The sequence below is a fragment of the Schistocerca americana genome, chromosome X (assembly GCF_021461395.2).
Source record: "Schistocerca americana isolate TAMUIC-IGC-003095 chromosome X, iqSchAmer2.1, whole genome shotgun sequence".
Lineage (NCBI taxonomy): Eukaryota > Metazoa > Arthropoda > Insecta > Orthoptera > Acrididae > Schistocerca > Schistocerca americana.
In genome coordinates this window covers 490,378,757-490,404,833 of record NC_060130.1, presented here as the reverse complement: position 1 = coordinate 490,404,833, position 26,077 = coordinate 490,378,757, and the positions used below count along the sequence as shown (strand labels likewise).

The following is a 26,077-nucleotide window of genomic DNA, read 5'->3' as shown; positions in this document are numbered from 1 at the left end:
GCTCACAAATCCGCTCCTATACGGTGCGAGCTGTGTTAACAGGTGCCCTGTCGTTTAGGAACACAGCATCGACGTTAGGGAACGAACATTGTACCACAGGGTGGACCTAATCAGCCAGAATGGCCAAACAATCCTTGGCAGTAATGCGACCTTGCAGAGTAACTATGTGGCCCATAATATACCACAATGTGGCTGCCAGAATCACCGCTGACCCCCGGCATGTTTCACACTCCTGGCGTAAACTCGGCCTTAAGTTGGCAACAGTGTCAAACGAGACTCTTCCGACTAAATGATTTTCTTCCATTGCTCCACAGTTTAGGTTTTATGGTTTCTGCATCACGTCTCTACATCTACATGGATACTCTGCAAGTCACATTTAAGTGTTTGGCACAGGGTTCATCGAACCACCTTCACAGTTCTCTATTTTTCCAATCTCGTATAGCGCGCGGAAAGAATGAACACCTATATCTTTCTGTACGAGCTCTGATTTCCCTTATTTTATCGTGGTGGTCGTTCCTTCCTATGTAGGTCGGTGTCAACAAAATATTTTCGCATTCGGAGGAGAAAGTTGGTGATTGGAATTTCGTGAGAAGATTCTGTCGCAACGAAAAACGCCTTTCTTTTAATTACGTCCAGCCCAAATCCTGTATCATTTCTGTGACACTCTCTCCAATATTTCGCGATAATACAAAACGTTCTGCCTTTCATAGACGAGCTTGTGCACCCCTGCTCAGTGGTTTTGGAATTCCATCTTGCCCTGCAGTTCCCTGTTAATGGACCTCCTCCGTATTGTTTTGATCACTCAACACACACACTTTCTTCCTCGTTGTGACTTAGTTGATGTTTTTTCCGCTTACCGAGCATGCGTTATAAATGCTCGATACGGTACCTCTTGGAAAACCAAACGCTTCGGCTACCATGCTTACTGAAGCACCCACGAGCACCAATAATTTGCCCACTTTGAGTTCAATTATCTACGACAAAATGCTCTCACAGCTGCGCAGAACACTGTTGTGACCACGGCTCACACTTGCAGCGTGTTGAGGACATTACACAGGTACCGTTCGTGGTCAAACCTATACGTGTTAGGTTTGTGCATCAGTTCGTTGCTCTTTTGTTTTGCATGTTGAACGCTTCAAATGGCTCTGAGCACTATGGGACTTAACATCTGAGGTCATCAGTCCCCTAGAACTTAGAACTACTTAAACCTAACTAACCTAAGGACATCACACACATCCATACCCGAGGCAGGATTTGAACCTGCAACCGTAGCGGTCGCGCGGTTCCAGACTGAAGCGCCTAGAACCGCTCGGCCACCCCGGCCGGCTCTGCATGTTGAATTCCAGTTGCTATGGGTTTATTTATTGATTGTAATTCTGTTTATTTGTAGTTCACTGTTGCAGTTTGATTTTGCATATTGTTATTTTGTCATTTGGAGATGGTGAGTTGAGCTGTGGACGCTACAAAATGGAGTGCCAGATGGAGACACCGGAACATTTCCAAGTATTCCTCCGTTTGAACTCAGTAGAGGGGTGACAGCACCGGAGGCAGCCACAAACATTTGTGCCGTGTATGAGGATAATGCCATTGGACAGAGCACAGCAAGAAAACAGTCTTCTCATTTTAAGGAGAATCGTTTTGACATTAGTGACTCTCCACGTTCTGGAAAACCTTCAGGGTTTGGCAGAGATCGTCAAACGCAATAATCAACAATATTCCACGTCAGTGTACTCGAGAACCGGCAAATGTGATAAATTGTGATCCTTCCACCATCGTGCGACACTGGTATGCAAAGGAGGAGGTTCAAAAATCGGGTGGTGTCCGCAGCTCGTGGTCGTGCGGTAGCGTTCTCGCTTCACACGCCCGGGATCCCGGGTTCGGTTCCCGGCTGGGTCAGGGATTTTCTCTGCCTCGTGATGAGTGGATGTTGTGTGATGTCCTTAGGTTAGTTAGGTTTAAGTAGTTCTAAGTTCTAGGGGGACTGATGACCATAGATGTTAAGTCCCATAGTGCTCAGAGCCAAAAATCGGGTGTATAGGTACTGCATGCTCGAAGCCAAAATAACAAAAATCAGCTGGTGGCCATATGTGCATCTATGCGTCCTCGTCATGAATTGGCTTTTGAACAATGCCGACCGTTACTATCCTGTATCGTTAATGGTGACGAGAAATGGTGTCTTTATGCTAACATGAGGAAAAGAAAGGAATGGCTGAGCCCAAACAAAGCAACAACTCCACGTACAAAGACCTGCTCGCGTGCACAAATGACGTCACGCACCTGGTGGAACATCGGCGGTTGGTGTACCACGAATTGCTTCCGCTAGGTGTAATTATCATTGCTGACGTTTATTGTCAACAACTGAGACGTCTTGCAGACGCAGTCCAAGAACAAGGACCAGGAAGAAGTGCTGCTACTCCACGATAACGCCAGCGTGCATTCTGCTAGCTTGACAAAGAACACTGCGGAGGAGCTGGGTTTGGAATTCATTCCGCACCAACCTTCTTCACTTGATCTTGCGCCCTCAAATTTTCACCTTTTCCGCTCTCTATCGAAGAATCTTCAAGGCACTTCCTTTCCGGATGAAAATGCGCTCCGAATGTGGCTCAACGAGTTCCTCGCTTCAAACCACATCTCGTCTACAGTCGCGGAAGCGAAAAGTTACCCCAGCGTTGGCAGACTGTTCTAAGTAGTGGAGGAGAATCTATTATTGATGACAAAAGTCTCCGTTACATGTATCTGTTATGTTTATTAAACTTATGGAAAAACGCTATGAACGTTCGCACGAACCTAATATTATAAAATTGGATGTATGTTTACAAGTGGTTAGAAACAGTCTGAAAAGCTTGTAAGGGTGTTGCAGGGTAGGTTGTGCTGATATACAAATGCTAAGAAAAAAATTTGATACTATTCGTCGTTTTCCAGTTAATTAACATTGAAGTTAGCCTATGAGGCCATTGCCTCGGGGATGGATGTGTGTGATGTCCTTAGGTTAGTTAGGTTTAAGTAGTTCTAGGGGACTGATAACCTCAGATGTTAAGTCCCATAGTGCTCAGAGCCAGTTGAACCATTTGTTGACACACAACTGTTTTGCGCTTAACTGTTTAAAACATGGGAAATCACACGGTAAAAAATTTTCTGTTCTTAAGCAAGACGAGAAAACTCTGTAATGTTCTTTTGCTTAGCAGGCGACAACCTTGATTTTGCCGCGATGTTCCGGCATTTCCTAATCCCGAAAATGTCTGTAGGGTTAGACGCAGAGCTTCGTTCGATGTACTGAATGGCTATATCAAATGCATTCTTAGCATCAGTATGTCACACTCGTTGGTGCCATAATTTAGCTTTACCAACTTTAATGTGGAAGAACAACATAGTCACTAATTTATAAAACAAATGCGTGCACAATAACACTTATTTATCGAGTTAGAAACAAGCTATTTCGTACTGAAACTGATCTATTTACCGCACCCAGAAACGGTCAACTGCCTACTGATTCATATCGCAGAAGGTGAGTCATAGGCAAGTCCGGAACTGACTGTAGCAGCAGCCCTTGTACGTATATAAACACCGGAAATGGGATGGTCGGATTGTATTAGCGAGTTTCTACCGTACAGAGAAAGTGAATTAACTAGAAGTTGAATTCTATTCCGTTTTCAGTGGAAATAGTTAACCGGATTTAAAATAAAGTGGTGGATTTAAAATAAAGTGGTACAAGTTCTGCCATTCCCATGGGTAAGTGGCTGATTCGCTCTGGCAAGAAGAGATCCCGTGGAAGTGATTCATTGAGTCTCTCTTCTCCTTCGCAAGTACGCAGTTCTAATAAGGAAAAAGATTCGAATTTAATCAATGCACAGTCCCATATCGCATCTTCCTGTGTTCCTATCAGCGACGTTAGTTCTGAATGCAAAACCGAAGTGCGTAACTATCAAGTTACGCAGCAACTATTGCATAATGAGGAAATATCGCAATGTGTTCGTAATGTGGAGATTTTGAAGTCTATATAACTAAAGACACACCAGCAGACAAAAAATTCCAGACCATGTAACTAAAACTACCGATAAGTAACAATTAAAAGGAAATGTCAGAGTCCTCAAAAACAGGTGTCAGTTCCTAAGAGAGCACTAACACCCAAACATCCAGATGCCAGTCTGTCAGATAGGTACGAAACATTGTATATGGACAGAGTATCAACCAAAATTCCAATATAGATCGCTCCATGTGCTGTCGTCCAGGAAGACGTGTGTAAACGGTTAGCAATAAGCAGACCTCGGATTTCAAGTAAAAACCGATTTTGTTCCTCATTAAATAAAGGCAATAAAAGTTGTGAATACACGAATTACGCCAATTTATGATCGAAAACGCTAGTTTCAAAGCACCTAAAAATACCTCATTTCAGGTCAGTACCTAAATTTTAAAAATTTAAATAAATAAAATTTTTTGTGACTAACATTCTTTCGTTGTCTTCCCAGCTAAGAATTACGCAAATATTTTATCGAAAATTGTAATTTTATAGTACCTAAAATACCTAATTTCTTGTTAGAACCTGACTGTACCCCATTTTTAAAAATTCTAAAAATACTTAATTTCAAGTTAGAAGCTGATTGTTTCTAATTTTCAAAAATACAGGCAAATAAAATTTGTATGACTAAAACTGCTCTTCTGATCTTTTGGCTACTTAGAAAACAATAACTGGTTTGTTTGCATGCATGTACGCCAATCGTGAGTCAGACGACGACCAAATTCAAGAAACAAAAACGAATTTCATCTTGACCTGTATCGAGCCATTGTTGCAGTAAATATACCATTCAACGCAGTTGAAAATAGTCAGTTCAAAAGTTTCCTAGAGAAATACTGTCATCGCAGCATTCCATCAGAATCCACACTGAGAAAGACCTATTTACATACTTTATATGACAATACATTGAGCAGGATAAGGAAGGATATAGGCGATTCATACATGTGGATCTCTGTCGATGAGACTACTGACAGACAAGGTCGATATTTGGCTAATCTGATTGTTGGAAAGTTAGATCCTGACACTCGCTCTGTACCTCATCTGATCTGCGGCAAGGAGCTAAAAAAGACTAACCATCACTTTGTTAATAAAGCCCTCCACCTACTTTTACCCAACAGTCTAGATGAAAATAGAGTACTTGTAATCTACACTGATGCAGCCGCATACATGATTGCTTCTGTTAAATTGCTGAAATTATTTTACTCAGCCTTGCCCCATATCACATGTCTTGCCCATGTCATGAATAGTGTAGCTGGGACGATACGTCTCGAATTTCCACATGTAAATAAGTTAGTTTCAATCATCAAAAAGGTTTTTATTAAAGCACCTACAAGAATCCAGTTATTTCGAAAGGAACTTTCCAATGTACCACTTCTACTACAACCCATACTTAATCGCTGGGGAACGTGGCTAGAAGCCATGGAATATTACAGCGATCATTTGGAAGACATTATGAACATTGTTCTTAAATTGCGGGAGGAGGCAGTGAGCAACACTTCAACTAAAGATCTTCTAAAGGACCCAACAATTTCCAACGACATTACATACATAAAATCTCATTATGCATTTTTGGTCCCTATTATTAAAGCTCTAGAGTGTTCACGGAAACCAGTCTATACTAAACTGTGATTGATAGATGAGGTGATAGAAAAAATCAACTTGGTTCCAAGTTCTGTTGGTATGAAAGTTAGTGAGAAACTAAAGACAGCGCTATATATAAAAAAGAAACTGTCCACCCTCTGCACAGTGGCTGACATCTTACCAGGTAAGCCGCGCCGGATTAGCCGAGCGGTCTTGGGCGCTACAGTCATGGACTGTGCGGCTGGTCCCGGCGGAGGTTCGAGTGCTCCCTCAGGCATGGGTGTGTGTGTTTGTCCATAGGATAATTTAGGTTAAGTAGTGTGTAAGCTTAGGGACTGATGACCTTAGCAGTTACGTCTCATGAGATTTCACACACAAATGGTTCAAATGGCTCTGAGCACTATGGGACTTAACATCTATGGTCATCAGTCCCCTAGAACTTAGAACTACTTAAACCTAACTAACCTAAGGACAGCACACAACACCCAGCCATCACGAGGCAGAGAAAATCCCTGACCCCGCCGGGAATCGAACCCGGGAACCCGGGCGTGGGAATTTCACACACATTTGAACATTTTTTTTTCTTACCAGGTAAACCAACAGAACATGAGTTTGCGGTCCCATTGCGCCTAATACCGTCATTTAAATATACTCCGGTGACAAACGTTGACGTTGAACGCTCATTCTCGGCATATAAGACGCTATTGACAGACATGAGATACAGTTTCTCAACGAAAAATCTGGAGAAAGTGTTAGTTATTTACTGTGATTGTAATTAAGGAATGAACAATAATATAATGTGGATTTTTGTCAATCTATTTATCTTTCTAGACAATAAAATGTCAGATTCTGGTCACCTACTTTCTGATTTTTATAACCTATTTTTGTAAGTGATAGAACCTATTTTAGGTACCTAATTTAAGATTTTTAGTACCTAAAAGTCCGAGGTCTAGTAATAAGTAGCAATTATTGATCTACGGAGCACAGTAACAACGTAACAGTGAGGATCTGTCGTGTAAATCTTTCGTGGGAAAGTCGCTCGAGTGTTGTATCGAACCAAGGATCCCGGGTTCGAGCCCTAGTCATGCCAGTCTTTGTACTGTAGTATGTGTGTGACTGTTACATAGGATCGTCGTAACTGCCGTCTGCTTCACGTCTGCTGTGCAGCGAGCTACCTTAATTTAAGTATTAACTGTATTTTTCTTACTTGTCACTTCTTCTTCCGTGTGTTTTTGCTTTTAGGAAGCTTTAATTGTCGAGTGCTAGTAATAGTGTTCCATACTGCTTCGTGTTTGTTTCGAATACAGTCAGAGAGAGTCCCTTTAGTCAACCATAGTGCCAGTAGTGCTAGTGTTTGTTTTCAATACAGTCCAGAGACAGGTAGTGCTATGTTCATTGTTTTCTACAAGAAGTGGCTAGCAATCACAGTTTAGTCAACAATCAGCCGCTTTTAGTGAATTAGCAGTCTAGTTAAAAGTTGATTAACTCTCTACAGTAAATTGATTTCTTAGGATGGATAGGATGTGTGACTGCTGTGTACGGACGCAGGAGGAGCTGGTCATTGTTCGCGAACAGCTGAGCGAGTTGATGGCCACGGTCAGCCGTCTACAGGCTGCTGCCTCGGAGTTTAGCTGCAGTGGGGAGTCTGGTGCGTCGCATGGTACACCCCAGGTGTTACATGCTTCACCCACTGTCCCTGCTGTCGAGACATCTTCGCGGGTACCGGGCGCGGTTGGGACACCCTCTTCACCCTCTTCACAGGGGGAGTGGCGGGTTCAGCGGCGTTCGCGGCGCACGAGGCGGAGGGTAAATGTGGAGGCTGGCCGTGTGGCATCGCCCGCACTGCCTGTGAGTGGACATGTGGCTGCTCCTTCAGCAAGGTCCGAGCAGGCACACGGGGGGAGGGGTTTATTAGTTATTGGGAGCTCCAACGTTAGGCGGGTGATGGAGCCCCTTAGGAAAAGAGCGGAAAGGTCGGGGAAGAAGGCCAGTGTCTGCTTGCCGCTGGGTCTCATCCAAGATGTGGAGGAGGCCCTGCCGGTGGCGATAGAGAGCACTGGGTGCACCCGGCTGCAAATTGTTGCTTTTGTCGGCACCAGTGACTTTTGCCGTCTGGGTTCAGAGGTCATCCTCAGTTCGTACAGGCGGTTGGCGGAATTGGTGAAGGCGGAAAGCCTCGCTCGCGGGGTGAAATCAGAGCTAACTATTTGTAGTATCGTTCCCAGAACCGATCGTGGTCCTCTGGTTTGGAGCCGAGTGGAAGGCTTAAACCAGAGGCTCAGACGATTCTGCGGAGATCTGGGGTGCAAATTTCTCGACCTCCGCTACCGGGTGGAGAAATGTAGGGTCCCCCTGAATAGGTCAGGCGTGCACTACACGCCGGAAGCGGCTACAAGGGTAGCAGAGTACGAGTGGAGTGCACATGGGGTTTTTTTAGGTTAGAGGATTCCCTCCCTAGGCCCGACAAGACGCCTCCTGAGACGCGGCAAGGTAGGAGTAGGCAAAATGCAACAGGGAATAACAATATTACTGTGCTAATAGTAAACTGCAGGAGCGTCTATAGAAAGGTCCCAGAACTGCTCTCGTTAATAAACGGTCACAACGCCCATATAGTACTAGGGACAGAAAGTTGGCTGAAACCAGACGTAAACAGTAATGAAATCCTAAACTCAGATTGGAATGTATACCGCAGAGACAGGCTGGACAGTGAAGGGGGAGGCGTGTTTATAGCGATAAGAAGTGCAATAGTATCGAAGGAAATTGACGGCGATCCGAAATGTGAAATGATTTGGGTGAAGGTCACGGTTAAAGCAGGCTCAGACATGGTAATTGGATGTCTCTATAGGCCCCCTGGCTCAGCAGCTGTTGTGGCTGAGCACCTGAAGGATAATTTGTGAAAATATTTCGAGTAGATTTCCCCACCATGTTATAGTTCTGGGTGGAGATTTTAATTTGCCGGATATAGACTGGGAGACTCAAACGTTCATAACGGGTGGCAGGGACAAAGAATCCAGTGAAATTTTTTAAAGTGCTTTATCTGAAAACTACCTTGAGCAGTTAAACTCGTGGCAATAACATTTAGACCTTCTGGTGACAAACAGAACCGAACTATTTGAAACAGTTAACGCAGAACAGGGAATCAGCAATCATAAAGCGGTTACGGCATCGATGATTTCAGCCGTAAATAGAAATATTTAAAAAGGTAGGAAGATTTTTCTGTTTAGCAAAAGTGACAAAAAGCAGATTACAGAGTACCTGACGGCTCAACACAAAAGTTTTGTCTCAAGTACAGATAGTGTTGAGGATCAGTGGACGAAGTTCAAAACCATCGTACAATATGCGTTAGATGAGTATGTGCCAAGCAAGTTCGTAAGAGATGGGAAAGAGCCACCGTGGTACAACAACCGAGTTAGAAAACTGCTGCGGAAGCAAAGAGAACTTCACAGCAAACATAAACATAGCCAAAGCCTTGCAGACAAACAAAAATTACGCGAAGCGAAATCTAGTGTGAGGAGGACTATGCGAGAGGCGTTCAGTGAATTCGAAAGTAAAGTTCTGTGTACTGACGTGGCAGAAAATCCTAAGAAATTTTGGTCTCACGTCAAAGCGGTAGGTGGATCAAAACAAAATTTCGAGACACTCTGTGTCCAAAATGGTACTGAAACAGAGGATGACAGCCTAAAGGCCGAAATACTAAGTGTCTTTTTCCAAAGCTGTTCACAGAGGAAGATTGCACTGTAGTTCCTTCTCTAGATTGTCGTGCAGATGACAAAACGGTAGATATCGAAATATACGACAGAGGGATAGAGCAACAATTAAAATCGCTCAAAAGAGGAAAGGCCGCTGGACCTGATGAGATACCAGTTCGATTTTACACAGAGTACGCGAAGGAACTTGCCCCCCTTCTTGCAGCGGCGTACCGTAGGTCTCTAGAAGAGCGTAGCGTTCCAAAGGATTGGAAAAGGGCACAGGTCATCCCCGTTTTCAAGAAGGGACGTCGAACAGATGTGCAGAATTATAGACCTATATCTCTAACGTCGATCGGTTGTAGAATTTTGGAACACGTATTATGTTAGAGTATAATGACTTTTCTGGAGACTAGAAATCTACTCTGTAGGAATCAGCATGGGTTTCGAAAAAGACGGTCGTGTGAAACCCAGCTCGCGCTATTCGTCCACGAGACTCAGAGGGCCATAGACACGGGTTCATAGGTAGATGCCGTGTTTCTTGACTTCCGCAAGGCATTCGATACAGTTCCCCACAGTCGTTTAATGAACAAAGTAAGAGCATATGGACTATCAGACCAATTGTGTGATTGGATTGAAGAGTTCCTAGATAACAGAACGCAGCATGTCATTCTCAATGGAGAGAAGTCTTCCGAAGTAAGAGTGATTTCAGGTGTGCCGCAGGGGAGTGTCATAGGACCGTTGCTGTTCACAATATACATAAATGACCTTGTGGATGACATTGGAAGTTCACTGAGGCTTTTTGTAGATGATGCTGTGGTGTATCGAGAGGTTGTAACAACGGAAAATTGTACTGAAATGCAGGAGGATCTGCAGCGAATTGACGCATGGTGCAGGGAATGGCAATTGAATCTCAGTGTAGACAAGTGTAATGTGCTGCGAATACATAGAAAGATAGATCCCTTATCATTTAGCTACAAAATAGCAGGTCAGCAACTGGAAGCAGTTAATTCCATAAATTATCTGGGAGTAGGCATTAGGAGTGATTTAAAATGGAATGATCATATAAAGTTGATCGTCGGTAAAGCAGATGCCAGACTGAGATTCATTGGAAGAATCCTAAGGAAATGCAATCCGAAAACAAAGGAAGTAGGTTACAGTACACTTGTTCGCCCACTGTTTGAATACTGCTCAGCAGTGTGGGATCCGTACCAGATAGGGTTGATAGAAGAGATAGAGAAGGTCCAACGGAGAGCAGCGCGCCTCGTTACAGGATCATTTAGTAATCGCGAAAGCGTTACGGAGATGATAAACTTCAGTGGAAGACTCTGCAGGAGAGACGCTCAGTAGCTCGGTACGGGCTTTTGTTAAAGTTTCGAGAACATACCTTCACCGAAGAGTCAAGCAGTATATTGCTCCCTCCTACGTATATCTCGCGAAGAGACCATGAGGATAAAATCAGAGAGATTAGAGCCCACACAGAAGCATACCGACAATCCTTCTTTCCACGAACAATACGAGACTGGAATAGAAGGGAGAACCGATAGAGATACTCAGGGTACCCTCCGCCACACACCGTCAGGTGGCTTGCGGAGTATGGATGTGGATGTAGATGTAGGATAAGAAGTTCCTGACTTGTAAAAGGACTGTTCGGCGTTTATAACAATGTTCTGTTAGTAGTCTGCTTTAACTACCTTTACTTGAAAGTAGCAAATCTACAGAGTACATCTGTAGCTTCACGAATAAACATAAACAATAGGAACAGAAGAATAAAGAAACAACTGCATCATACGTGAGGAAGTATTAATTTTAATAACAACAATAACAGTAAGAAATTATAAGCATAATAATAATAATACGAATAGTAAACAAAACAATAAGAATAAGTACATAACCTCCAGGAATCAATACAAACACCACCACACACGCACAGTGTTGTTCATTGAGGAAAAACTGTTTCTCAATCGTAGTTGCGTACAAAGAAGTGTCTGAAGCGAATTACTTTCTTCACCAAGCAGATTTGATGATTCCCATATTTGCACGTCCACCCTGTAGATTGCAGAATAGAAGCTTGTGTCTGAAACAGAGTTGTGTCGGATGTTCATCAACGAGTTCAGCTGTTATCCAGCCATGACGGTGAGAATTACCGAAACTTGAACACAATTGATTGTATGTGAGGGACTGCAGATTTAGAAGATCATTCCATTGCAATATTCTATTGGCTGTTCCGATTGTTTGCCGACCGTAGTGGCCGTGCGGTTCTAGGCGCTACAGTCTGGAACCGAGCGACCGCTACGGTCGCAGGTTCGAATCCTGCCTCGGGCATGGATGTGTGTGATGTCCTTAGGTTAGTTAGGTTTAATTAGTTCTAAGTTCTAGGCGACTGATGACCTCAGAAGTTAAGTCGCGTAGTGCTCAGAGCCAGCTGTTCCGATTGTTTATGTTTATTCTGTTAAACTACAAAAGTACTCGGTTTCCTACTTTCAAATGAACGAAGTGAAAGTGGACTGCTAATAGAACATTGCCGTAAACTCCGCACAGTTCTTTTACATGTCAGGAACATATTGTCGCAGATAACAGTTTCACATATACTGCACTATAAAAACTGGCAGAACCAGGGCTCAAACCTGGGACCCTTAATACTACAAACTAATGCTCTACCGACTTCGCTACGGGAGCTCTACACGATAGACGTTCACAGTTATGCTTTTCGTGTGCGTCGTAGGTCAGTTGTTATTTATTACTTAGCTTTCACGCACGTTCGCCTAGATAACAGCACATAGAACAAACTATATTAGAGCTCTCGTTGATACTCTTTCAACATACACAGTTTGTTACCTATCGAATTCTCTCACGTCTGGAGGTCTGGGTATAAGAGAATCCCTAGAGGTATCCTATTTAATTGCAAAATGCGAATCATCACACATTATCGGCGTGAAATTACTTCTTCCCGCAGCCGTCAAAATATACGAAATCATGCACGGGGAAATTTTTGGTGTGAGTCTGAAGTCGGTACCACTCACAGATAACACCGTGGCTCGTCGTAGTGATGCAATATTTATTGACATGAAAAACTAGTTGCTATCACGTTTTCATGGTAGCCCAAAACTCGGCCTGCAACATCATGACACTACTGATATCGAATATGTTCCTCAGCATCTTATTTTTGTGCGCTACTGTTTAAAAATGAAATGCACGGGAACTTAGTATTTTGTAGAGCTCTGGATGGTAGGAGTAGAGGAGAAAATATCTTCTTTCTTTTGAATTCCTGTTTGGTTGACAACCATCTGTCATGGAAAAACTGTGTTGGTGCGTGTACCGATGGTGTGCAGCATGTACTGGAACTAAAAAGGGGCTCATGACAAGTGTGTGCGCTGTTTCTCCTTCTGTAAAATTCACACATTACATGATGGACAGGTAGACATTGGCTTCTAAAGTAATACGACTGGATGTCAGTGAAGTGCTGAACGGTGCAGTCAGTGTGGTAAATTTGGTGAAAGCACAATTATTAGACGGTAGACGGTCTTCCTCTTGCGAGGAGATGGGCTCTATTCATGATTCGCTTCTATTGCATACGAAGGTCTTGGGCGTCTCGTGGTAAAGCTCTTCGTCGCGTTGTGGAATTGAAGGATGATCTTCGTCTTTTCCTATTCAACAGCTGTCCCACACTCGTTTCTCTGTTTTTGGATGAAAAGTAGCTTCTACTTTGTGGTACTTGGCCCTTTTTGAGAAACTAAATGATCTTAACGTATCACTTCAGCTCTGAAGTAGTGACATCATCTTTCTAACCGAGGAAGTTCTTGTGTTTAAGGGAAAACTTGTACTACGGAAAGCCCAGGTGTAGAAGGGTAACCGCGAGATGTTTTCCTGACTGAATGATTTCGTGGAGGAAAATGAGTTGGACGTAGATAAAATTAGTAGAATTGACATAGTGCACTTCTCAAACTTTCGTCAACAGTTTGAGAATAAATTTTCAAAACCTTCATCTAAGTATGAATGGATAACGCGAGTCAACATTTTCTGAAATGGCATTAATGAAGACCAAACATCGGTCTCGACTGCAGCTGGAGGGGGATTGCGAGTTGCTGTTTCAAAGATCCAACCAAGAATGGATCTACTTTCTTCACAAATTCAAGAACGCACGTCACGCTATCTATGCAAATGTTAGAAAATTTCCGAATTTTGTACCGTGCGCACTTTTGTGTTGTTTATTTCAGTTTCGGATGATCAATTTGAATATAACATTTTTCAAATTGGCTCTTAAATGTTGACTATTGCTCAGTCGTCGTTTGTACGTAATGATCGTTCAAATATTACAACACTCTAAATGAATTAAAAGCAATATAGAATGAAACAGTTAAACTTAAACTAAGTAATTTGTGAACAGTTTGTAAAAAAAAGTAATGAAATACACATATTTTCTCAGTTCAAATAACCGCGCACTCAGCTAAGGTAATTAACAAACTAGTTGTAATAGTTAACTTTCACCACCTTTGAATAATACAGATGTGTGATAATTTTTTAAAAAACGTTTAACTGTCATGTGCTCGAAGGACACACTCTAAATTATTGTTATTGTAACTGCAATGGCTCTGAGCACTATGGGACTTAACTACTGAGGTCATCAGTCCCCTAGAACTTAGAACTACTTAAACCTAACTAACCTAAGGACATCACACACATCCATGCCCGAGGCAGGATTCGAACCTGCGACCGTAGCAGTCGTGCGGTTCCGGACTGAAGCGCCTAGAACCGCTAGACCACCGCGGCCGGCCATTGTAACTTATATTTACAATAATTAGACAGAAGTAAACAGATATCATTTGCCGTTTTTGTGCCACGAATGAGAAGTGCTAAGGAAGGAAAGAAAAACAGAGCGGGGGAGGGGGGGGGGAGTATAATAATATTTCAGAAGTGAGAACAACAGACATTAGTTGCATCTAGAGGCACGCATGAATTTGCACGCGCAACGGCGTGATTAGCTAACTTCAGTGCTAATTAACTCGTAACTAGGAAGCGGCACAACGTATATAATTTTTTTCTTAAAAATTATTTCTCAGTACAACCTCCCCTGCAACAAGCTTACAAAAATTTTTCAGACTGTTTCTGATCTACCAGTATATGTATGTTCACATTTGCTCCTAAACTACTGGATCGATTTCAAACAAACTTGGTACACATGTCATCTACTGTCTGGAAACAACCGCTATGGGGGTAAGAACCAACTATATCTCAAATTGGTGAGGACGGAGATGAAAAAGTAGCGTAGCTCACTACGAGGATATAAATGGCCAGATTATATTCATCCGGTATTTGAGAAAGAGACCACTTAATGACTTGCAAATAAACTTTACACACAATTTCAAACCCTTAAGAGACTTCCCCCCCCCCCCCCCCGCCCAACAGCCCCCACAAAATAGTGAAAGGAAAAAAGTTTATCGCTTACTACATTTTCACTGTTCACGCAGTAAAACTGTCGCATCAGACCAGACGTTTAAATTTATTACATTTTTACTATTAACTCTACTCTCGACAAATTTCTCAGACAGTATTTACATATGCCACTGAATGTACCTGCAAAATTATATCACTGTACGACTCACAGTTTAGGGGCTACGACGTTATAAACATTGAGCTGCGTGATAATGCAGCTGCAGGTCGAAAATCGCTACAGATACAGGTGAAAGATGTGTCTGAAATATGTTAAATGTAGGTGAAAGATATGTGACTCGTGCGAACCCCGAGGAGTTCATTTTAGCCCGTTTGCGTGTAGGACACTTCCGCTTTAGTCACCGCCATTTAATAAATGGCGACCCTGCCCCACTCATGCCTACTGCTCTCAACCCATGGAGGTGCGCCACTTTCTAATCCAGTGCCCATTTTCAACTGTTTACATTTATATCTATGTTTCCCATCTACTTTGTCAGATATCTTGGCGGATCGCACGTGTTCTGTCGATCGCGTCTTACTTTTTATTCGCCACAGCAGCATGGCGATACAAATTCGATCCTCCCCGCGGGGACCTCCGCCATCTCAACGATGTTTTGTAAAACATTCCATAGGGACGTCCTTGTCCTCAGCTGCTCCTCCTTTAAAGATGCTTGATTGGGTTTTTGCCTTTTTCGCCTCAGGTTTTTATTTAGTATTTGGATTTTTGTACATTATGATACGGACGCTTATGACCTTAGCAGTTTTGTGCGCTAAAGCACCAACCAATGAACTATAACTGGCTTGGTAAGCGGGCTCAGAAACCAAAGTATCGCCATAGCATTTCTACCTCCAGTAGCACCATGCTGAGTAAAGCACTGCGGAATTCAAACCAGTCTTCAATTTGAAGACAACTTTACTATCTTGTACATAATTGATCTTCACAACAAAAGTAGTATTACGTCCAAATTGGTATCATCTGTCACTCAGGCTTAGTAGTCAGTATGCATACTGCCAATGAAGGAACTGAGTTTGCTCTCAAGCACTGTTACGGAATTTAACCTGGAGGGAGAGTTGGAACGGATTCCATTCAGCTTCACGAGAATTAAAGGTAGTGGCACAGGTTTCTGAGCCAATCATTAAAGGTTGTAAGAATGGTGTGTTAACCACATGTCCTTCCACCCTGTAATCGAGTGACATACTGTGCAGAGAATGTAGCAATGGTCGATCAGCGAGCCAATGCCCTGCATATTGACCGATGGGAGGGGGGAGGGGGGACTAGGGATTGGGTATGCCTTCATATTATGCCGCTGTAAGAGAGGACAATCTGGGGTCTAGTTAAAGGGCTAGCATATAATATAACGTCACGTGGCGCAAAGGGCAGTGGGGTGAGAAAGGGGGAGGTGGGGGTAGAGGCTTCCTTATTTTGATATCATCTGTATTGTTGACCGTTAAAATTGCAACAGCATGGGCAGAAAATAAAAGTTAAATTTACTCAGTGCAAACGGTGTAGTAGGAAGAATACATGACTACAATACCCAAGCAATTTTATCACAGTAGACACCTGCATGTCTCAAAGGTATTTTTTCTTCATACTGTTATTTTTCCACTAATACAATGAAACTATGAGTAAATGCTATTTCAACAAGGTTTTATTAATAGCAGTATGAATATTAAATGTGGTTAAGCAACGACTTTTTTATTTTCTGTGGGGGAGGACAAGTTACTCTCTCACCTATTTTTCGTATACGGAAAATTATTAAAGATTTTGTTACAACCTTACGCACTTTGAGCGAGACTCTAGAAAGTTAACGGCCTGAGCAGACACTGATGGAGCCTGGTAGGGCGCTAAAAGCATGAGGTATTTTTGTGGTTCTTAGTTAACAGAAACGGCACGTTGGAAGTTGAAAGCAATTGGCGGCGAGCCCATCCCTCAGTAAATCTTGCTGGACAGGCCCACAGCCATACAGGGCAGACAGAGCAGCCCCTAGTCAAGACAGATCTCCAGCAGGACAATGCTGCTATACCTGCATTGGCGCCAGCCGAAGGCTGGGCTGGCGGTGGCGGACTGAAGGAACTCATCCTCACAGTGGAGTTGTAAACCAGGCATTGTGTGCAGAGCCACACGTAATAAAAATTTATAAATTCTCATATTCTCCAATACTGCAAATAGGCCTGTGACTCACTTCCATCGGCCGCGTCAGTTCTATAAGAAACTCCGGCGTCTGAGAAATGTTTAGAGATAGAATCTTTATTACACTTCATAGCTAGGACCAACATGCTCCAAGGCACAGGCGATTTAGATAAAGTCCTGTTCGCTTGTTGCCACAGGAAGCGATGCGACTTTTGATAAAAACATCTTCTCCCTCTGTGAAAACTTAAAAAAAGTCAGTAGTTGGTGGTTTCTTTTTCCCAGAGATGCAGGTTTCTTAACTCGTGCACTGGTTCGACATGAGTTTGTGCTGTCATGTAGGAGGGGAGATTTAGCCCCTTTAAAACCCTGTGATTGGCTCAAAATGGGGTGAAGCTGGTGTCGTTCGTGCACTTTGCGGAGAAATGGAATTTTTTTTATCTGGAGAGGTGAAAGACCCTCGGGTTCTGGACCTCGGTCAGGAAGTGATCTACTGGTCGAAGCTCTGGCATGTGTGGTTGGTACTTGGGGCCTGTCCTGAGACTAACTTCACTTGCGAGTAGTTAGACTGGAGAGCCGGTGGTGAAGTTCTTACTGTACTGACAGTGTGACTTGAAACGTCTTGGACTAGTCATTTGCCGAGGGCACACTTATTCGTTTATGGTTTACGATTCTTGATGTTTATTATCCTCGTGCACTCTGTCGTATAAATGAGCCAAATTGGTCCTTGGTACGACCAGTGAACTGGTGTGTCACACGCTGAAATTACCATGATTTCAGGGTTCTGGTAGAAAGTAAATTGCAATCCGTCTGCCTGATCGCTAGACCGCGATATTTTTGCACTTCTTTTGTTTCCTTCCTTTTCCTGTGGTAGCTTTTTCAGTCTCATATCCAGAAAATTTTTATTCCACAGTTATCAGGTTTTGAACTCATTTATTGCCTAAATGAACATCGACAAAGAAATAGAAAAAATAGAAAATGAGTCTGAGAGACTCGGATCTTTTATTAATGCATGAAAATTTTTGGAAATCAATTTAGGTATTAAAAATGGTATAAAACGTTAGTGGTTATCATTTATAGGAGCAAAACATTATACTAGGAGAGTAGCTAAATGATGAAATGGCAGTACAAATATTTATGGCTGGTAAAAAACAAAACTTACTGTAATGAATGTAGGCGACTCACCTTAGGTGTTGAAGAGATAAATTGGTATGCGATACACAGAGATGCCACCTGTGGCAGCAACAACAGCCCTGTGGGCTTCGAGTCAAAGTGTACCCCTACGACATGTAGGGTACGTTCTTCCATGTTGCTTCGGTTTTGTACCAGAGTTAATCAGTCGTAGCTGGTGAGTGTTGGCAAGACAGTCTTTCGGCAACACTTGACTAGATTTTTTTCTCTGCACCTAGGTAGGTCAGGGAACTATGCGCAACATGCAGAGACGCGCTGAGTGGCCGCACGGTTAGAGGCGCCATGTCACGGACTGCGAGGCTCCTCCCGCCGGAGGTTCGAGTCCTCCCTCGGGCGTGTGTGTGTGTGTGTGTGTGTGTGCGTGTGTGTGTGTGTGTTGTTCTTAGCGTAGGTTAGTTTAAGTCAGTGTGCGATTTGTGCTTTTACCAGTGGGGGGGCGGATGTCCTATGGGTTAGTATAATTATATATGTTACTAGCTTGGACCGTGGCGTTACCCATGGTTAAACAGTTATTTATAAATAGATGTTAATGCCGAAACTCACTATTCACGCGTATGCACTATCAGAAAAACCATCCCTTGTTATATCTTTAAAAGTACATTATAGGTAAAGCTTATTTACAAAATCATCTACATACAGGTATACGAGGGGAATTCAAAAAGTAAAGGTACATTTGTGAAAATTTGTGCTTATTCTGATGATAGAAAACTGAAACATGCGTTATTTTTCTACGTAACATCCCTCCACTTCAACGCAGTTTTCCCGACGTTTTACGAGTTTTTTTTAATTTCATCATAAAATACGTTTATCGGTTGCATCTGTAACCAATTTTGCACCGCAGCAATGACGTCTTCATCACTTTCAAATCTTCTGCCCTGTAGTGCTTCCGTTAAGGGTCCAAACATGTGAAAATCGCTTGGAGCCAGGTCTGGACTGTATGGTGGATGTTCCAGCACCTCGAATCTCAACTCCTTTATTGCGTCGGCTGTCCGTTTGGCAGAATGTGGGCGAGTGTTATCTTGCTGCAGGATGACACCTCTTCACAGTTTTCCTCGACGTTTGGATCTGATTGCAGGTTTTAGTTTCGTACGCAACACATCACATCCACCATACAACACAGACCTGGTTCTGAAGCCTCGTTTACGCTGGAGAGACGTTTTCCAACATTGTGGCATGCTACGGAAATGTGGCGTGCGTCGTCTTGCCATTTAGTTCTAAATATTTTGAAATGCTTAACTACTACATAACACTTCTTCAAAATTAATAACCAAACATATTAGTAGTAAGACTGTATTGTTAACTTTCAGTATTCGGCTCCGCAAATTTAAATTATATGTAAAGTTTTACTCCAGTGCGTGGGAAATAAACATCCCAGGTTGGGATGCATAAACTAAAACCAGAGGAGGGGATGGTCTGATGCAGAGGGGGGGAAATCCCCCCCCCATCCCCCCCCTGCAAATCGCATACTGGTTTAAGTTAGTTTACGTAGTGTGTAAGCCTAGGGACCGATGACCTCTGCAGTTTGGTCCAATAAGAACTCACACACATTTTGCAAAATGCAGTCTCGATGTAAGACAAATTCTCAGAGATCTCGAAGGTAGGTTACAGCAACCGGCCTTAGCGACTACTGTGCAGACTCCCGACTGTGCGAAGCAGAGATGACCGTGTTGTGTATGTGATGGAATCCTTACCGTAATGCCAGGTGCTAGGCCTGTAGGATGAAGACGACTGTAATTTGACAATGTTGGATCTCCTCGGAGCCTCCGCACAGGGATAGGGCCAACGTTGCACTGTACACAGCACCAGGACGCATCTCAAAAGACGACGTAGTGCCAGTTCTGTGTCCAATGTTGTCGTTGGGCGAACCACAGTCGGCGCGCCTCATATTGTTGCCGCGCCAAGGGAATCCATAACGGTGCACATCAAATGCATTGCACAGCATGTTGTTATCAATGGAGAGACGTCTACAGACGTTAAAGCAACCTCTGGCGTGCCACAGGGGAGTGTTATGGGACCATTGCTTTTCACAATATATATAAATGACCTAGTAGATAGTGTCGGAAGTTCCATGCGGCTTTTCGCGGATGATGCTGTAGTATACAGAGAAGTTGCAGCATTAGAAAATTGTAGCGAAATGCAGGAAGATCTGCAGCAGATAGGCACTTGGTGCAGGGAGTGGCAACTGGCCCTTAACATAGACAAATGTAATGTTTTGCAAATCCATAGAAAGAACGATCCTTTTTTGTATGATTATATGATAGCAGAACAAACACTGGTAGCAGTTACTTCTATAAAATATCTGGGATTATGCGTGCGGAACGATTTGAAGTGGAATGATCATATAAAATTAATTGTTGGTAAGGCGGGTACCAGGTTGAGATTCATTGGAAGAGTCCTTAGAAAATGTAGTTCATCAACAAAGGAGGTGGCTTACAAAACACTCGTTCGACCTATACTTGAGTATTGCTCATCAGTGTGGGATCCGTACCAGATCGGGTTGACGGAGGAGATAGAGAAGATCCAAAGAAGAGCGGCGCGTTTCGTCACAGGGTTATTTGGTAACCGTGATAGCGTTACGAAGATGTTTAGCAAACTCAAGTGGCAGACTCTGCAAGAGAGACGCTCTGCATCGCGGTGTAGCTTGCTCCCCAGGTTTCGAGAGGGTGCGTTTCTGGATGAGATATCGAATATATTGCTTCCCCCTACTTATACCTCCCGAGGAGATCACGAATGTAAAATTAGAGAGATTCGAGGGCGCACGGAGACTTTCAGACAGTCGTTCTTCCCGCGAACCATACGCGACTGGAACAGAAAAAGGAGGTAATGACAGTGGCAAGTAAAGTGCCCTCCACCACACACCGTTGGGTGACTTGGGAGAGTATAAATGTAGATGTAGATGTAGAAATGAATTCGCAGTTGCGAATAAGGACTACCACCAGCTGTGGAATGGAACGACGACAGCGAAAATTTGTGCTGGACCGGGACTCGAACCCGGGTTTCCCGCTCAACGCGAGCGATCGCCTTACCATTTTTTTTATTTTCATTTTTTTTTTTTGCATTTTGTTCATTATTGCTCGTTGTATTTGATCGTAGCGAAAGTGACATGACATTCGTGGAAGTTTGTTATTGATCCTTTCGCTCAATTTTTATTACAGAGAAGCAGTCAGTTCTCTGACCGAACACGCTGAGCTACCATGCCGGTATCATTTGGCTATCAGTGCACGACTCACGGTCAGACAAAAACTTCCATATGTTGTCAACCATGCGTCTACGACCTGTACTCGTACATCCATTACGTATATTTCCGTACCAGTTAGACGTTGTATTTGAAAGGCACTTGCCCGGGATCGGCAGCTAAATACGATATTGCAGTGACTGTGTTTTCTGACTACGATGCAAAGTTCTTTCGACACGCATGTCTGACCTGTACGATATGCATAATGGATGTACGAGTACAGGTTGTAGACACAAGGTTGACGACACATGGAAGTTTGAGTCTGGCCGTGAGTCGTGCACGGATAGCCAAATGGTAAGACGATAAGCGGGAAATCCGGGTTCGAGTCCCGGTCCGGCACAAAATTTCATTGTGGTCATTCCATTCTACAGCTGACTGTAGTCCTTATTCGCAATTGCGAATTCATGCATGCATGTCCAAAGGAACTTTGCATCGCAACCAGAGTAACATAGGCAGTGCAACATCGTGTCCATAACAATGGCCGCTTTGCTGTCAGTCTATGGAGCTCCATACGTCGTCGCACTGTCCGTGTGAATACGTGTCTTACAAACCATTTCTAGACTAAATGTAATTAACGTGACAGTACGCTACGGCACTGCAGAGAGAACGTAATGTTTGCCCTCTTCGGCGGTTGGGGCGTGTGTGTCGTTGGAATACCGGATGCCGCTATGTCTGTTCTGATTCCATCGATTCCTGAATAGCGTATCTGTCGTGCGATCCCGTCCAACGCGAGCAGCAGTGTCGCGGAAGCGAGAGACCTGCGTGAAATTCCAATTGATAAGTGAAAAATCGCAACAGCCGTTAAATGATGCTTTATTGAAACGACCGGCATTGCAGCTGATAGCTGCGTTCTCAGATATCCATCTGGGTGGAAAAATGGGGGAACAATAAAATGAGGAATATTATCTATACACCAAGTTAGAAAAAGGATGTGGTAAATAACGGATACGAGTACTCGCAGTTTATTCGTATGAAGTCCAGAGCAGGGTTAAATGAACGAAACAACATTCTTAGTCGTATCAAACTAAAACGTTCGTCGAAGGAATGGTTGTAAGGTATTAAAATCCGCAGAACGATAGAGTCCACCACCTCAGATAGCAAGAGATCGTCAAGAGAACTAATAGGGTCTAAAAATGTGGAATTAAAATGAAAGTAATTAATAAAACTGGAGCATAATTGCATAAACTACCCGCCAGGGTAGCCGAGAGCGTTAATGCCCTGCTTCCTGGACTCGGGTGGGCGCGCCGGTTCAAAAATGGTTCAAATGGCTCTGAGCACTATGGGACTTAACATCTTAGGTCATCAGTCCCCTAGAACTTAGAACTACTTAAACCTAACTAACCTAAGGACATCACACACATCCATGCCCGAGGCAGGATTCGAACCTGCGACCGTAGCAGTCCCGCGGTTCCGGACTGAAGCGCCTAGAACCGCACGGCCACCGCGGCCGGCTGGCGCGCCGGTCCCGGATGGAATCCACCTGGCGGATTAACGGCGGATTAACGACGAGGGCAGGTATGCTGGCCAGCGTGGATGTGGTTTTTAGGCGGTTTTCCACATGCCGCTAGGCGAATACAGGGCTGGTCCCCTCGTTCTGCCTCAGTACACGACTCGCAGATATTTGAAAACATTCGCACTATTTCATGGCGTACACTAGATGCAGACAGCTGGGGTACACTAATTCATTCCTGGGGGTTCGGGGTGGCGACAGGAGGGGCATCCGGCCACCGTCTGACACTAACAACGCCACATCCAAGGAGCAAGGCCGACCCCGCGATGGAGCGGGACAAAGGCCCAAAGAAAATGATGAGTATGGCCGGCCGGAGTAGCCGAGCGGTTCTAGACGCTTCAGTCTGGAACCGCGCGACCGCTACGGTCGCAGGTTCGAATCCTGCCTCGGGCATGGATGTGTGTGATGTCCTTAGGTTAGTTAGGTTTAAGTAGTTCTAAGTTCTAGGGGACTGATGACCTAAGATGTTAAGTCCCATAGTGCTCAGAGCCATTTGAACCATTTTTCTGAAAAATGATGAGTGTGATAGATAAACTCACCGCTGGGGGAGCAACATAATGCAGAATAGACTCGTGTGACAGTAGAATACGGTGGTATGCCGGCAGAAAAAAAATCAAATAAAAACCACGATAAAAACGAAAACCTAAAATAAAAATAGAGCATTAATAGTCAATAAGAATAGATTAGGTGAGAACAGATAGAGGGAAACAGACTAAGCATAACACGCTGAAAATAGAAGAAGCGAGATATTAAGGACCTTAACAGAATGTTAAACGCAGCAGTCACGTACCCGCAACAAATGCAGGCGAGAGCCGGTGCTACACTGAGCTCGCGGAGACAAGAAAACGACCGGAAAGACCAGCGCGCACAGATCAGGAAGTAAGTGACACCACGCGAAGCATACCACAAACAACGAATGCTGCGAATGACCGCGACGGAGAAAGTTCGGTAGCGTCCTTACATAGCTGATTAATACGGGGATGGCAAAATATAATCCAACCTGGAACACGAAATAATCTTTATAGAAAATAAAAGACATGAAACACAACCAGTAATGTCGCCTTAGAATAAGGATGTAAACGTTTTGTTAAACGAGGTAAGAAATGTAAAAGGGATGTGAAGAAGAGAGAGGCCTGGAGGAAAATAGAAAAAGTGACTGGGTGATAATGAAGAAAAAGTGACTGGATGATAATGAAAGGGAAGTAAACCATATGTAAGTGCGGGAAAAACAGAAGGAAACAGGAAATGGGGCGAAAATATGTAACATAAAAAATATAGCATTGTAATGCTAAAATATCAATAAAACTAAGTAATCCTATTTAGGAATGGCTGGTTCAAATGGCTCTGAGCACTATGGGACTTAACTTCTGTGGTCATCAGTCCCCTAGAACTTAGAACTACTTAAACCTAACTAACCTAAGGACATCACACACATCCATGCCCGAGGCAGGATTCGAACCTGCGACCGTAGCGGTCACGCGGTTCCAGACTGAAGCGCCTTTAACCGCACGGCCACACCGGCCGGCTTCCTATTTAGGAAGTCGAAATTTGTGAGAAGATTGCGATGTTTCAATTAAGTCTGATCATGTAATCTGTGTTGTGCGAGACGATTCTTACAATGAATTATCTGAGTTTCTTCTACAACATTTAACGTTTGACCTTTATTGTCATGGTGTAAAATTTTTACATTATTCGGCAAAATCAGTCCTCTGACTGAAGACCACAACCTTTATGGTCGATATCCAACATGTCTCTTCTTGATATACTTTAATTTTCGCAGTATGTTGTATAATATTGTCTTATGTTAAATTATGTTTGTCATGTGCTATTAAAGTGAATACATAAAGCTGGCCGCGCGGGATTAGCCCAGCGGTCCAAGGCGCTGCAGTCATGGACTCTGCGGCTGGTCCCGGCGGAGGTTCGAGTCCTTCCTCGGACGTGGGTGTGTGTGTTTGTCATTAGGGTAATTTAGATTAAGTAGTGTGTAAGCTTAGAGGCTGATGACCTTAGCAGTTAAATCCCATAAGATTTCACACACATTTGAACATTTTTGAACATAAAGCTGAACGAGATTATTTCTCATTCAGTTTCCTGATGAAGACCTTCGGCACTTTAATTTTTAAGTATGACGAACTTCTCGAACGAAAACAGGAACAGTTGATTTCACTAGTCGAAAGATGTGTGTTAAGGTTCTGAAACTGTAGCTAGTAACAAGAAAGTACAACACAGCTTACAGTTTAGTTACTGCTTAGATAAGTGACATTACACTCTCGAACAGAAAAATCAGGCAACTTTCCTACATTCTCAGCGCGTCAAGGAATTTTTTTGGTCATTAACTGCGAGTTCTGTAAGAAGCACACGTAATGCTTGATGCAGGTTTCTTGGAGAACAATTTTTGTACCCATTTTCTCTGTATTAGGTGTTTAATGTCTTCCACAGGCTTGTTACAGGATATGCTTTGCTGTAAGATGTATTGCTTGATTCGTCCTTCGCTCTCATCATCGTGCAGTCCACACTCCACAGCAGTCGACAGTTAACTACCAATACAAAATGATTCATCACGTGACCAAATTACTGGCGTAATGTGACCCAACCTTCAAAGGTTTTGATCCGCATGCCGTCTTAATGAAATTATGGAAATTCATTGCAGCGCTTCTGCGGTAGCATACAAAATCGTCATGTAATAGTTTGAAAGCGATCAAAATTTGCACCGCTGCTATCACAGCTATATCTGTTCCGCCATCTCTTCCTCTTTATTTCCGACATCGCTTCCCTTCATCCCACCTCCTCCTCCTCCTCCTCCTCCTCCTCCTCTCTTCTACCCTTCAACCAGCAAGCACAAAGCATTCCGTCCCTTCTGTACGTATCAGGGAAGTCATATACCTGATGCGAAACGTGAAGTAGTATTAGAATGCGTTTGTTTTAGTTTTTGTCATTTTTCATGGAGCCTGCACGATCCATCAAATCGAAAATGGATCTGACAGACCGTGATAGGCACTAATCCAGTGAGGGATGAGACCGAAGAGAGTGAATTGTGATGTCACGACACAGATGGCCCGTTGGAGAGTATGATGCAGCGAAATTACCGCTCGCTAGCGAACGCACGTTTTAGCTTCAGCAGGAATGGTGGCTGGAGGGATTGGGGGGGAGCGCTGCCTGTCAGTCACGAAGAGGTCAGCGAGTTATGCACATCGCGTGACCTTTCCTGTAATCGGATTACCAATTACCAACGCTACGCGATAACGCCCGTTGTTTTTCGGAAATTTCACTGCCATCAAGCACATCTGCCACTACAGTAACGCTC

At 43.5% G+C, this 26,077-nt stretch overlaps 1 protein-coding gene across 3 annotated transcripts in view; it reads left to right on the top strand.

The window, feature by feature from the left end:
* Positions 1 to 26,077, top strand: part of LOC124555022 (1-acyl-sn-glycerol-3-phosphate acyltransferase alpha-like) — a 747,916-nt gene that overhangs the window by 592,150 nt on the left and 129,689 nt on the right. The gene's annotated exons all lie outside the window — the stretch shown is intronic.